We start from the raw sequence: 12662 nt of genomic DNA, 5'->3' as shown, positions 1-12662 counted from the left end.
GCTTCAGCCCAGCCTCACTCTGCTGTCCCCTGACCTGACACTCTCTCCTGGGTCTGCTCGCCTTTGCCCGAGCTGTGCCTTCTGCTTGGACTTCCCTTCCTGCCCTCATCCATCAGGTAAACTTTCACTCACCATTCAAAACTCAGCAAAGGCATTCCATCATCCCTGAAGCCTTTCCATCCTGCCCTAGGCCAAGCTGGGTAGCCCTGAGCCCCTGTGACAGCCCAGCCACACCACTTTCTAGGGTGGACTAGTATCTTATTAATTTTAGATCCCTGGACCTGGGCCTGACAACTAGTAAGTGTAGGGGGCTAGATGACAGCTTCCTCAACAGCATACAAGGGCCCCATTCACCCAGCCCTTATCCCCAGACCAAGCACTCCCAACACATACCCTAGGTATAGAAGACAGCGGTCTGGACAGGACCAGCCAGGAAGAGATGGTGGGGAGTGGGGCACAGGCTCGGAGGCCTGCAGGCCTGGCCATGACTCCACCTTGACCACTTACCGGAGATGTGGCCTTGGAAGAGTCGATTGCCTTCTCTAGGCTCTGTTTCCACAACTACAAACTGGCAAGAATAGTGCCAATCTCTTGGTGTCCTTGTGTAGCACCCACAAAATCACAACTTCAGCATGTGTTAATGGAGCACCTACCATGTAGCAGGCACTGAAGATGCAGAGGTGAGCAGACACTTGCCCATGTGGGGCTTGCATGCTGGCGGGTAATGACAGCTAGCTCCTGCCTCCTACATGCTGATGGTTTGACATATATTTATATGGAGTAACTCATTCCATCCCACAGCAGTTCCATGAAGCAGGTGTTATCATATTATTATTGTCCCCATTTCACAGATAAGAAAACTGAGGCACAAGGGCTGTAAAACTTCCCCAAGGCCACACTACTAACCAGCTGAATGCATGTAAAGCACTCAGGCCAGTCCTGACTCAATCTATGGCACCACTTCCCCTTCCTTTCCGCATCAGCCAAAGGATCCTAGTCCAGGTGTGAAAGGGGCAGGGTGCCCTCCTCCCTGGAGACTTCCCACTCAGAGCAGGCAGAGGGGCACCCTCCCCAGATGTCCTGAGGAGGAGGCAGGGGCCTATGGATACCAGTGTTCCAAAATTCTTGGTGTCTGTGTGAGCATCCCTCCTGACCTTGAAACAAAGGGCGTTGCCACCTCACCTCTATAACCGAACACCCAGGCAAAGACATCTGGGACCTGCTCTGGGTCAGGCCTGAAGGGGTGAGTATTGGCCCATAGATTGGGGTGCCTGGTGAGCAGGTTTCTTAGTCCTTGTCTCTTCCTCTTTCTCCCCACATGATGGTCCCACCCGTCCCTGGACAGCCAGCAGATTCCAGAGTTAGCATCCATTCAGGCTCTTGGGCAAGGCGGCGTTTGTCCCAGAATCACCTTAGCACCTCTCTGCCTTCTCAGAGATGGAAGGCAAGAGGGAGGAAGGTTCTGGAGGCAGATGGAAACTCAGAGGGCTCTGGGGAAGCAGGCAGAGGTGCCAGGCCTCAGCCCCTCAGCAGCGCCATGTGACTCCCTCCTGCCCCCCTGCTGCTTCCCCCTGCTATTTTTAGAGCCACCCACTCATATCCTCAGCTGTCTTAAGGTGGCAGTGCCCGAACCCAGTGCCACCAAGCCCACAGAAGCCAGCCTTCCTTACTGATCCCTCTCTGCTTCCCCAAAACCAGAGGAAACAGAGACTATGTCAGGAACCAGCTGGAAGTCCCCTGAAAGTCTCCTCTGGCCCCTCAGGAGACCTCCCCACCTCAGAACTAACTGTCTGAATTGCAACCTGCTGCTGTAACACTCAGCACCTTCTACTCGTTGGGGCCTGGAATGTAGGGAGGAGGGTCACAATGTCTTTAAATGTATTTTAGAAATTTTTGAAATAAGACAAAAGTATACAGATTAACATAATGAGCCCCAATATATCCATCACCCAGCTTCAACAATCAACTTATGGCCAGTCTCGTTTCATCTATACCTCTTTCAATTTTTCCCTATTTCATTGCCTCTGTCAATATTCCAGTGTGTACCTTTGAAAGAGAATGATTCTTTTTTAACATAATCACAATTATTATACTTAATCACACAATGAGACCTCAAAGTTAATAATAATTCCTTAATATAAGATCTCTAGTGTTCAAATTTCCAATTTCTCATAAATGTCATTTTGTTTTATTTATTACAATTTGTTTGAATCAGGATTCATATAAGGTGCACACATGGCAACTGATTAACAGGTCTTTTTAAAATCTCTTTAAATCTGTAAGTTCCTGCTCTAATGTTCTCTCTTCTCTTCTCTCTTCTCTCTTCTCTCTCTCTCTCTCTCTCTCTCTCTCTCTCCTTAAGGGAACCGGGTTATTTGTTGTGTAGTTTTCCACAGTCTGGATTTTGCTGATTGCATCTCTATGATCTTCTTTCCCGTGTTCCTCTGACCTCTGTACTTCTTGTAAATTGTATTTCCTGTACATTGTTATTTCCCATAAACTGTAGTTGGATGAAGAGTCCTGATCAGGCATAGGTCCCACTTTCTTTGGCAAGATCACTTCATAGGTGATGGTATCGCTTCTTCCACTCACGGGCACAGCAGCCATTGATGCTCTCAGTGCCTCATCTATCCACTCTTTTTTTTTTTTTTACAAAATGGTGATATTCAAATTCAATCACCCCTTCTTTTATTAGCTGGAATAATTCTAGACAAAAAAACTGCCCCTCACTATTTGATCACTGAGCGGTATACAGCACATATAGGAAAGACAGGATAAATGTTTGACTCTGTTCCTGTATTTACTAATTTCCAAATAATAAGTTGGTTCCCTAGCACCCTCCAAATTGTGACCAATTAGCTTTTTTGAAAAATTAGTAGTGTAATTATAAATTTATGGCTTTAAACACATTTGATTGCTTCATTCCATTGCTACTGGTATCCCTTCTAGTGCTAAGTTGTCCCATCTTGAGCTCTGCTTTGGTCGTCACCAGTTGGAGCATCCATCTGGGGGAACTGAAAGGTCAGGTCTCTGCATCTCAGCCTTGTTCCCCAAAGCCCAGCCCTGGTTTCCCTTTCCTCTGCTTCACTCCTGAAACCCCAAGCCCTGCCCTCAGCTACCTGGGTCTCTATCCCTGCTACGTTGCCATCTCCACCTGCCTCTCTAGCTTTCTGTCGGATCTCTGCCCGTCAGTGTCTCAGTTTAATCCCTCTGGTTCTTTGTCCCTGTCTCTCCCCATCTCATCGAATGTTTGCTGAATGAATGAGTGATTGATCGAATGCATGCCTCTTCTCCCCCAATTCTCTCATCCCACTTCCGTATCTATGAATCTGTCTTTTGATCTCTGAAGGCCATATTTTCATCGTCTGCATCTAAAACGGAGGATTATATGTTGTCATGAAAGACAAAGGAAAGAGAGTCTTGTCGTTGTGATCTGATTGTCGCATCTGCCTCCCAGACCCCACCCACATCTTTCTCCTCCAGCCTCCTCGCAGCCCCCAGAGCAACAACAAAGGGTGCGAGCTGTCAGTCCGCCACAAGAGGGCGCGTTCTCTGGCTCCAGCCAGGACCTGCGCCTGCGCAGTTTTGGGGCGGGGCGGGGGTGGAGAGGCGGGTTGGCGGCGGAACGCCCCGCCCCGGGTTGGGGATGCGCGTCAGAGATTCGCGCTGTGCGCGGCGATTCCAGAGGGAGTCGAGTTGAGGGGAGGAGGGGTCCCGCACCCTCTAGCAGTACCTCGTCCTCCCCTTCCGGGTCCAGAGGATGTTCTTCCAAACAGAGAGGGGAACCGGCATGGAGGCAGGAGGCTGGATACAGTGCCCTCTTCCTCACCACCTATATCAACCCTCAGACACCCAAGGACATTTCCTCCCCTCCCCACATTTGGGAGCACCAGCCTGAGGACCTACGTGTACCCAGAATCATCCTCCCTTCTTATTGGTAGACTTCAGCCCTCAAAGGGGTGCCTTGAGTCATGATTCTGAGAATGCCAGACCATCCCGGGCCAAACTTTTTAGCTTACGGGAGAAGCAAGAGGAAGGAATGCCTGTGGTCCCACAGTACAGAATTCTCACAGTAGGTCTCTGGATGTGGGGCCCAGAGCCTTTTCCACCGAGACATTCCCTCTCTGTAAAGAGAGGGCAATAAGGATCGACGAGGTAATGGAAGCGAAACTGCTTTGTAAACTGTAACGCTCTGGAGAAAGTAAGGGGTCTTTTATTTATTTATAACCGACAGTGCAAGGCAGTAGCTGTCCAAGGCCAGCCCACTGGTTCAGCCTGAGAGCTGGGAGAAGACAAGTTTTGAAGCCGCCACTCAGTAACAGAAAGATTAGGAAAGTAAAAGAAACAATCTCTGACATTTTTTGCAGATGTATGATTTATATAGACAATCCAAGAGATTGTACAGGCATGTTACTGAGTTATTACGAGAGATCAGCAAGGTTGCTGGACAGATTAATATCCCAGTACAGGTAAAATACAAAATTCAACAGTGTTTCTATACATGAGCAATAATTTATTAGAAACTGTAATATCTTTTTTAAAAGAAATAATTTACAATAAAATTGAAATTGTACAGAACTCAGAAAAAAGCTTAGACATTTAAAGATATTTGGGAAGAAAAACTATAGGCTATAAAACTATAAAAACTATAGGCTATAAAAGGAATAAATTGAGAGATGGAGAGATGCATTAATTTTAGGGATTATTAATTTTAGAGAAGCTTCAATGTCGTGAAGAAAATTTCTCCGTATTAATCTATCGGTTCAATGCAAGTCCACTAAATATTCCAACAGGAATTTTCAGGGAGCTAGGAAAACTGTTTCTAAAATTCATTGGAAGAGCAAAAGACCAAGAAGAGACCAGACAATTCTGAAAAAGAATAGGTCTCTAACAGATAGCAAGACTTATTTGAAAGCGATAGTAATTAAAACAATGTGGTATTGGTGCCGGGCTAGACAAAGAGATCAATAGAATAGAGTGCCCAGAAACAGTTCCAAGCTTATGTGGTAATTTGATTTATGATGGCAGTGGCATTGCAATTCAGTGAAAGAGAATAAACTATTCAATAAAAAGTGTTGTGACATTTGGCTTTTTATATGAAAAATCTTCACATAGTCCATAAATATTAATTCCAGATGGATTAAAGACCTAAAAGTGAAAAATAAAATTGTTAAATAATTAGAAAGAAAATGTAGGAGACCTTAGGGTAGGAAAAGACTTCTTAGACAAGAAACACAATTCACAAAAGATTGATCGATTTTACTACATTACAAAACAACAACAACACAAAGCTTTCTGCTATGAAAATGACATTATAAACAAAGTTAAAAAACAAGCAACAGCCTGGGTGACAATGTTAGCAGAACATAAAACAGATAAAGATTGGTATCCAGGATATAAAAACTGCCTACAAATCAATAAAGAAAGCACAGACCTTTTGAGTGCCACTCCAATGGCATCCTTTCCCCTCTTTCTTGCTAACAGAACCCGGGTATGATTCAGGAATCAGGGGTCTAGGTTTTGGGGGAGGCTAGGCCTTCCCCAGCCCATCATGTAGGTGGTGATTGGTCTAAATATAGCAGACAATTCAATTCCTCTGGTCAGTGATTGGTTGAGGTGTGGACATATACTCAATTCTGTGCAAGACCAGAAGGGAGATCTCCTGTGGGGCCTCTGGGAAAGAGACACCAAGAAGAAAGCATTCACTTTCTTCTGCCTCTGAACATTGCTGTCTGCATGAGACACCCAGAGCTTAGGCAACCATAATGGACCGATCTAAAAGGCAAGCCCAAATGATGAGGAGGGTATGGTAGAACCTGGTCCTTGATGTCACAGTTGAGCTTCTGAATTAACCAATCCTAGGACTTCTTGTTATGTGAGATAGTAAAATTCTTTTTTGGCTTAAACCACAGCGAGTTGGGCTTACTGTTATATGTATCAAAAGCTGCAATAGATAGCCCAGGATATGGACATAAACAATTTGCCTGGAGGAAACCCAGATGGCCAATGAGCACATTAAGATGCTTGACCTCATAGATAGGGAATGCAGATTCAAATAAGATACCACTTCACACCCATCAGATTGGCAAAAATAAAGTCTAACAAGAGCAGATGTTAGCAAGGATGTGGTCAAACAAGACATCACATACAAATGCTGGTGGTGAGAGCATAAATTGGTTCGGTCACTACAGAGAGCAGTTTGGCAGTTAAGTTGAAAGTGTCTGCCCTACAACCCTGGCTTTCCGCTCCTAGGTATACACTCTAAAAATGATTCAGACAAGTACAAGGGTATTCATTGCAGTCCTGCTTATAATAGCAAAACATAGACACAATTCAAATGCCTGTCAGTAGAGGAAGTGACAAATAAATTGTGGTGTATTCACATGATGAAATAATAAACAGAAATTGAAATGAACGAAAGCCATATGTATCAACATGGCTCCATTGTAAAAAAAACATGTCAAATGGGAAAAAAAAAGACAAATGATACACACAGTATGATGGTCATTATATACAATTGAATAATACATAAAACATTACTATATGCTCCTTTATAAATACTTATATGTATATGGAAAATATGAAATTATAGCTAGACTTAAGAAAGAAGGAAATTATGACACATGCTACAACATGAATGAACGTTAAAGACATTACGCTAGGCAAAATAAGTCAGATATGAAAGGACAATACCGAATGATTCCATTTATATGAGGTACCTAGAGTAGTCAAATTCACAGAGACAGGAAGTAGACTGATAGTTGCCAGGGGCTGACATGGGAGAGAAGGACATGGGGGGTTGGTATTTAATGGGTATAGAGTTTCGGTTTTGGAAGATGAAAAATTTCTGGAGATGGACAGTAAATGATAGTTACACAACAATGTGAATGTACTTAATGCCAATGAATTGTACACAGAATGGTAAAAATAGTAAATATTATGTTATGTATATTTAGCAATTTAAAAAAGTATGTGCTCTAAAGGATGCATTCCAATTTGTGAGAGTAGGTAGGGCAGGCAACAGGGTTAGGGAGAAAGGGGCTTCAGTTCAAACTCTCATGTTCTATTTCTTTTATATGAGAGAACCTGAAGCAAAAATTGCACAATGTTAGTATTTATAAATTGTTATGTGATTCTCTGAACTAATCTTATTTTTAAAGAAACTTTTCAAACTACAAGTAAAAAAATAAGTATAAATAATTTTTTAAAGAAAGAAGTAGAACTGCTCTGAAGTGGCAGGATTCGTACTCCCCTCCCTCACTCCTAAGACCACATAAAATACAAGGGCTGAGCGTGGGAGCCTGGAGAGCTGGCGTCATAGAGGCTGCACCTGTGCCAGGTGCCACACCAGTGCGACAGAGCCTGGCAGAGCCAGTCAGGAGGGAATCTGGCAGGGGCAGGATGCTCCTTCCCTTGACTCAGGGCAGATGAAGCAAAGGCTGGTGAAAGGTGACTCTGAGAGCCAGTCTCCTCCTCCAGCACCCAATGCATGAGATCCAGAAAGAAGATGAAAAATAGAAACTACCATCAAAACTCAGTAATGTGTATTATTAGCAGCTGGAGCAAGCAGTAGAAAGAGTTCTTCGAATCTGCTGATGACAAAATATATTGCCCAGTCTTTCTGGTTATTTTTTTTCTTTGACCTCCCTGCATATCTCTGGGGCTCCCATAGCTATGGCTGTCTGCGTTGCAAAATACATATTTACAGGCCCTCTAAACCCAGCTAAATATAGGCTTTCTTTTAAAGCAACTGATGATGTGGAGAAATCTTTCCTCTGTCCCATCCTTTCCCTGCCCCCAACACTCTCTCTCTCTCTCTCTCTCTCTCTCTCTCTCTCTCATTCCTCCTTGGTCTCCCTCTTGGATTTCCAAGATGCATGGGAATTTTTCCAGTGGCACTAGAGTGAAGTGTGGAGGGTGAATGAAAGAAAGGAAGGAGGGGCAGAGCAGAGGGACACAGGCAGCAAGGCAGTCTCCCAGCTGTGGGATGACCCCAAGAAACCCCTCTCCCTGCAAGGGCAATGGGAGACTGAAGAACCAAGAGTCAAGAATAAAAAACCCTTTGGGAGGTAGAGAAGGGAGGTCGCCTTCACTCCAGAGGTGATTCTGAAAGATTTGGAGGAGCTATAGGCAGGGGGTGTTTATAGTGCAGAATTTCCTTTAATAGACCTTAGATGGAGACCAGAGGCCCATGTCTGCCCATGAAGACACACAGAGGGTTGCAAACACATGCTCATTCTTAGCCGTACCTGCTCACACAGGTGCGCATGTGCACACATATTCATACATGTTCAGATACCCATGTAATCAATAACAGCCGACACCAAGCTCCTACTTTGCGTCAGGAGCTGTTCCAAATGCTTTATGCATTTCTAACTCGTTTAATCCTCACAACACTATGATGTTGGTATATTATCTCCATTTGACTGATACGGAATTTGTTGAAGTCCCTCAACTGGGCAGTGGTAGGTTGAGGATTCTAATGAAGATTATCTAGCTTCAAAGCTCACTTTCTGCTCCACTCCACAGAAAATGGGGGAGACCCAGGATCGCCCATGCTCAGAAAACACACTCAGATATCCAAATTGAGCATTTTGAGGAAATTGAGGCTTAGGGAGTGGAAATGACTAGTCCAAGGTCACCCAGCAAGTGAATGGAGCTAGGACTCACTTCAGACCTTGGTGAACCCTAGCCTGGTCTCTTTCCTCCAAAACTGGGTAAGTCACTTCCCTCTCCACATCTCAGCCTTCTTCATTCCCTCTGGAAAGGGATTAGCCAAGGACCACTAAAGGCCCTCCAACACTGACATCAAGGAGTTGAGTCCAGTATGTAAAGTATGTATACACACACACACCTTTCCATCCTCCTTGTATTATTTCGGCCTCTTTGTATCAGCCCAAGTCCCTAGCAAAGGGAGACAGATAAGGAGAGTGACTGGGGCAGGAACCACTAGCTCAATGCAAAGCAGCTGAAGGCTAGCCTCTGCTCAGATGACCATGGCCACGGAAATCCCACTTTCAGAGGCTGAGTCACAAGGCCCAAGGGCTGGGAAGAGAAGTTGACCTTGGCACTCGGCCAGGGCTTGAGCCCAGGACTCTGGGGGTTTGGGACTTATCACAAATCAGGTGTCTCCCTGCCTGCATCACCCAACTTTACAGTTACACCTGGTGTTTAAAACTAGCAAGGCTCAAGGAACAGTGTCTGAGGGCCCTCATCAGATTTGGGGGTAGGTGGTAACACAGGGAGGGGCTTATCAGGAGGCGGGGTGGAGGCGGATTATCTCTCCCTATAGAAGCCTCCAGCCTTTTCAGCAAGGACTGGAAAAGGCATCTCCTTCCCCGCACAGGATCTTCTGTGTTCCAGCCACTTTCACCTCAGTGTATCCTTTCAGAGCACAGAGGGGCTAAATGACTTGTTCAAGGTCATTCAGCTAGTAAGTGGTGGAGCCAGGATTTGAACGCTAACAGCCTAGCTCCTCGGGCAACTTTGGGAACCACTCCACCCTCTATTCCAGGGCAAAGGTAAGGAAGAAACTTCCATTCAATAGCCACCAGGCAACTTGACCATCAAGGCCTCCTCCACAAAGGACAATGGAAAAAGAAAGAATAGTTAAATTACTCCGGGGTAATGAACCAGAGGAGATAGCTGGGAGTCACAGCCCAAGGAATAACAATTAGGTTTAAACCCTCCAGTCTGGATAGTAACCCTTCCAAAAGTAACTGCCCTCCTCACCCTTACTGTGTAGGGAGGTGTGCTGAATGTTTACCGTTGGAGACTGGCAGGGAGGGGAAGGAGATAACACCATTCCCCACCCATTTCCCAGGCCAATGGGCTTATTTCCAGACAGCAGGGTAGGAGTGATGGTAAAGCACTTATTGCTCCATAAAAGCTTCTTTGGGAATTCTGGCTAGGGGTGTCACTGAGCTAAGCAGGAACCCATGAAATAATAATCCCACTTATTAGCTTCAGACGTCCAAGCTCTGGGCTGGCTCCACCCTCCTGCATCCCAGAGCCCTTAAAGGGGTTTCACTCTTGGAAGTCTCAGGACAAGCATCCCCCAAATTCTAGTTCACTCCAAGGTGTTGCTGGAGATGTTGTTGGGGGTCCCAGGGTTCCTGGGCCTGAAGGCTGGTTCCCAGCTCCTCTTCCCACCCTTAGGAGCCTGCTTCCCACCTGGCCAGAAGCGTGGGCACAGACCCCATGGGCTGGGACCAGTTACGATGACTCACCAAAGGGTGTGGGAGATTCTGGGCAGAACACCCAGGGGCCTGCACCCTTCTCCAATTCACACAGAACTTCTGAGGACACTCTGCCCAAACTCCTAACCCCCAGCTAGGTGAGATTTCTGTCTCACCCACTTCCATATTGGGATTGGGGGGTCTGGGGGGTGTCAAGCCCCAGACGAGCTTAGAAACCTAAGTGTCTCAAAGGTTGTTCCTGAAAGCAGTCTTCTAAGAGGGGTTAGGCAGGAGTGGAGATTGAAGTTGGATTCTTCACTACGCCCCATCCCAAAATGTAAAATTAGGGAAGGGGAAGTTTCATGGGCAGCTGGGCAAAGAAGATGCAGGTGGCCTTGGAAAGCCTAAGGTCTGGGATTATTTCCAGCTTCAGCTCAGAACCCAGATCTTCCCTCTCACTTAGCCTCAGGCTGGCCAGCCTCAGGATCCAGTCCAGTAGTTCCTGGCCCCTCCCTGTCCCAATATTCAGGGTTCCCAGGCGGCTTCCCACACCCCATCCCCCCACACTCTTTTGCACGTGCTAACTGGTTTATATCCCACAAAACCCACACACACCTCTATAGTGGAGGGATGGGAGATTTCCCTTTGACAACCCTTCTAGGCAAGGGGGGAAGAGGGTGGAAAATTGGGAAGAAGAGGAAGAGGATGGAAAGGAAGAGGGCGGGGGAGGAGGCAGAGGCCGCAGGAAGGCCTCCTCATTTGGCGGGGCATGGCTGGTTGGGGGGGGGAGGCTTTGTGCCTGAGTTGTTCTCTGGGTCCTAGGACCCACAATGTTCATCATTTTCTGTGATCTGTGGAGCGAAGCAATGCATCTGTCATTGGTCTAGAGTAGCGGTCCCCAACCTTTTTGGCACTAGGGACTGGTACTCCTATGAGAGTCTAATGCCTGATGATCTGAGGTGGAGCTGAGGCAGTGATGCTAGTGATGGGGAGCGGCTGCAAATACAGATGAAAAGGCTTCGCTCCCTTGCCAGCTTCTCACCTCCTGCTGTGTGTCCTGGTTCCTAACAGGCCATAGACCCATACCAGTCAGTGGCCCAGGGGTTGGGGACCACCTGTCTAGAGGGTAGACCTCCACTCCCAGGCCCTGGCTGGTGGGGAGGGGTAGAAAGCACTCCAAGCCCCTTGTGTAAGTGGGGGATGGGGGTAGCATCAAAAGAGCTTTCTGGGTTGCCAAGACAGAGGATGTATATAGGTCAATGTCACCCCTCACCCTTTCTTCTATACACACACACAGTGGCCAGGATCCTTTCAGAGACCCAAGCTAGAGCTCTCACTGGTGAAACTTTCCCCCAAGGCCTCCTCCAAAACTCTTCTTCCTATTTGAGAGGCAAGATTGCCCTAGCAAGGGAATGAAGATAGGCATTTTTGCCCTCTTCCTTCCAGCCTGGGTGCAGAGCATGCAGGTGATAGGATACACTCTTCAGACTTCCAAAGGGCAAAGGCCAGTTTGGGTGATGGGGACGGACTCCTTTCTCCAGACCTCTTCGTCCTCCACCACAAGGCTAGCAACACTGAGCCAAGGTTTCACATCTTAGAGGATGGCTGCAAAAAGTTTTCCTGTGGGAAATTGTTAAAATGCAGATTCCTGGGCCCAGCCGCCGAGATTCTGCTTCACAAAGTTTGAGGAGGACCCAGAAATCTGAATTTGAACAAATTTCAAAGTGCCAAGCGATTTTGATGCTGATGGCCTTGAATCGTGCTAGGTAGCTGGACCGTGAAGGAAATGATCCTTTGCTCCTCCTCTCTAACCTCTCTCCACATTTGGGATGGAGAGCCCCCCTCCCGCCCCGCCGCCCCTCACTGAGACCACTGAGGCTGGATTGCCTCCCTTCATTATTTAGTGCGGATGCCGTTACGAGGACTGTGATAAGCCGCAATCATAGGTTGGCATGGGAACACTGAAGAGGACTGGCCAGGATCTGGGGTCAGCGGAAGGCTGTCGGCGAGGGACTGGGAGGAGATACATTCGGGTAAAGGGGAAGGGGAGGGCTCACAGACGCCGGCCCCGGAAATCCGATCCCTCTAGGACCCAGAGGTGCCAGTTCCCCAGCGGCGGCGGCGAGAAGGGCAGCCGCTCGATCTCCGGCAGCCGCCGCTTGGGCAGAGCCAGAGAAAGACCGAGGCTCGGGGCGCGGGGGGGAGGGAGGGAGGGAGGGTAGCGCGGCGGCGGAACGGCCCGGGCCAGCCGAGCAGCCATGGGCGCCGGGGTGCTGGGCCCCCCGAGAACCGAGGTCCCCGACCGGAGTGGGGGGCGCCCGGGCTGCCATCCCCGCTGACACCGCCTCGGACGATGTGAACCGGCGCCTCTGCCGCTGTTTCGCGGTCAGGGCGCGCGGTCCCACCGGCCAGCCGCCGCTTTTCTAATTGGGTGTGGGGGGGGACCAGACTAGGCCGCTCGGGCTTTGGAAGCGGGGCTGGCTG

The sequence above is a fragment of the Pteropus medius genome, unplaced genomic scaffold, assembly GCF_902729225.1.
Source record: "Pteropus medius unplaced genomic scaffold, Ma_sr-lr_union100, whole genome shotgun sequence".
NCBI lineage: Eukaryota > Metazoa > Chordata > Mammalia > Chiroptera > Pteropodidae > Pteropus > Pteropus medius.
Note: the sequence above shows the minus strand (reverse complement) of the source record.